The following is a 2,925-nucleotide window of genomic DNA, read 5'->3' on the forward strand; positions in this document are numbered from 1 at the left end:
CCTCATTAACACTGGCAACACGTGTGAGAGGGACACCAGCCCAAACAATGCCCTCTCATGTGGACCGTTTTCGCTAGTCTGATACGATCGACTTTCTGTTTCAGTAATAAGGTTTAATTTCGTATGGCAAAAAATGTGATTGAGCTGTCCCCTGTAAAGGTCTTTGGCATACTGTCAAACCGGTGTAACGTCAAACTGAACCAAAAGTGTTTTTAACGAACTTATAAATTGGTTGATAATACTCCACATTTTGCAACAACACTTTTAGGCGGCGGGAGGGGTCGTCTGTGACTTCAAGCACTTCCTTTTCAGTTACCTCAGTGGCCAGAATGAGACGAGCCATGGAATATGCTGGACACGAAAAGACTATATGTTGTACATCACAGATGTTACCACAGTTGGTGCATTTGTCATCACCAATGATCCCAAGTTTGGCTAGGTGTGCAGGTGTTTTAGTGTGACCAAAACGGAGGCGGTTTAAAGTTGTGATGAAGTCGCGACTTGCTGTTCTTAACTTGTGGTACCATGGCTTAACTGGTAAGTTTGCTTGGATACTTCCATACCATTTTCCTTTAATTTCCTGATCTTTTTTCCAAAACTCCTTCCACAAACTTCTTATTTCATTATTTATTGTCGAATAACAATCTGTCATTGGTATATTTATCATTAATGATACATCTAATGGGTTAAGTCCTTCATTTGCAGCCTTATCAGCTATCTCATTTCCGGTTATTCCTTTATGTGAAGGGATCCACATAAAGGAAATTTCAATTCCCTTTTTCTTATAAATAGTAATCATTTCTTTTATCTTAAAAATTATATACAAACTTTTGAAATGTATCTTAAAACTTTCTAAAGCTTTAATTAAACTTAAAGAGTCGGTGAGAATAAGAAACTTTTGATGACTATTTACATGACTTATAATTTTAATGGCCTCTAAGACTGCATATGCCTCTGCAGAGAAAATACTAAAGTTACCGTTCAGAACAAAGCTTTGGACAAATTTGGTTTGAGGATTATAAACAGCACTACGTACATGGTGATCTCCTTTACTACCATCAGTATAAAGTTTATAGACTTCTTCATTTTTACTTAAAAACTCTAACATTTCCTCATTATTATTGACTGAATCCTTAATTACTGAAACCTCACAAAACAAACAATCATATGTATGAGAATAGCATGGCCAAGGTGAAATACAGTATATTGATGGGTAATTTTTCTTTAATTCCAGCAAAATGCGAGACAGTTCGGGAGGATGGCCATTGAGAAGATCAGCACCTGTTGTTAGAGGCTCCCTACAGTTTAATTCGCAAGGTATGATTTTCTTCATTATATGTTGATTACTTGAAGCTAGTAGCTTCACACCGAATCTTTCTGCAAGTAGTAATCTTCTCAATGTAAGTGGCATAATATTAGTTTCTATCTCCATTGCCCTTATAGGGGTGGAGCACATAGCTCCTGAAATTATCCTCAAAGCCTTGTTCTGAATAATATCTAATCTTTGTACACACTTACTATCTAAATATGCTAAACAACTATAATCAAAATGACTCCTAACTATGGCTTTATACAAAATAGTGAGTATTTTTGGGTCTGCCCCCCAAGATACTCCTGCCAAACATCTCATTATGTTTAGACCCTTTGCTGAATTTTGTGAAATATATTTAATGTGCTTTTCAAAAGACAGATTACTTTCAATAACTATACCCAAAAATTTATGGTGATCAACATGGGGAATTATTTCATTGTTAAATAAAATATGAAAAGATGGTAAATCTTTGCTAAAAATCATAGCGGAACTTTTAGAGGGATTTATTTGTAGTAGTAATTTATTTGAGTAATATGAATGAAGTTCCTCAAGAGCATAGTTTACCCTATTTATGGCAATGTCTACACTATGATGCACTGAGTATAATACAAGGTCATCTGCAAATTGCAAAATATTTACAAACTGTGTATTTACATATTTACAAATCTCACTAGTGTACAGATTATATAACAATGGGGATAAAATTGCACCTTGCATAGTACCCTTAGATACAGATCTTGGTCCATGTAACATGTTATTATGTTTCACATATAAAATACGGTTACTTAGGAATTCATATATCCATTTTGCAAGTAGACCGGGTATCCCCAAGCCAGTCAAGACTTTAACTAGAACACTAGGCTGGACATTATCAAATGCCCCTTTTACATCTAAGAAAGCACATACAGCACTAGAATGACTATTTTTTGCATATTTCAGGTCAGATATGAGAGAAAGGAAGCTGTCTGCGCAGCTCCTACCCTTCCTGAAGCCATATTGCACATGAGGAATGATGCCGTTAGATTCAACAAACCAGTCAAGTCGACACTTAATAATATTTTCAAATATTTTGCCTATACATGAAGACAAGGATATAGGTCGATATGAATCGGCGTTATTTGGAGGTTTACCAGGCTTAAGGACTGGGATCACACATTGCGTTTTCCAAGACTGCGGAATTATTTGTTTCGACCATAATGCATTGAAGATGGCTAATAAAATATCTAGTACTGTTGAATCCAAATTTTTTATTAATATATAGGGAAAATCGTCTAAGCCAGGGCTAGTATTTTTACGTGATAAAAGACTTGATAAGAATTCAGTTCTTGAAAATGGTTGCAAAAGAAATTTTGTATTTTCGTTGTTATTATTGAGATTGTAGTAAACATCAAGATTATCTAACAAAACTGTGCTGTCATCAGACAACTTATCTAAAAAGGAGGGGACAAATTCATCACTATATGATTTATTTTTATTTGTATTCATACCTTTAAACCTTTTTATTAACATTGATAGGCGCTAACGGTTTTATTCCGCAGCGTAATACAAATAGTTTGAGTAAACACGTTATAAAAATCATGCACCAAAATGTACAATGCATTAGAAATAAAATA

At 34.7% G+C, this 2,925-nt stretch overlaps 1 long non-coding RNA gene across 1 annotated transcript; it reads left to right on the plus strand.

The window, feature by feature from the left end:
* The first annotated feature begins 225 nt into the window (after window positions 1-225).
* LOC125241528 lies at window positions 226-2,549 on the plus strand. Its single transcript, XR_007178746.1, has 3 exons — window positions 226-537; window positions 1,235-1,317; window positions 2,252-2,549. It is a non-coding gene; the product is annotated as an uncharacterized LOC125241528 (long non-coding RNA).
* Window positions 2,550-2,925: the final 376 nt, after the last annotated feature.

Source organism: Leguminivora glycinivorella, chromosome Z (assembly GCF_023078275.1).
Source record: "Leguminivora glycinivorella isolate SPB_JAAS2020 chromosome Z, LegGlyc_1.1, whole genome shotgun sequence".
In the NCBI taxonomy this organism is placed as follows: domain Eukaryota; kingdom Metazoa; phylum Arthropoda; class Insecta; order Lepidoptera; family Tortricidae; genus Leguminivora; species Leguminivora glycinivorella.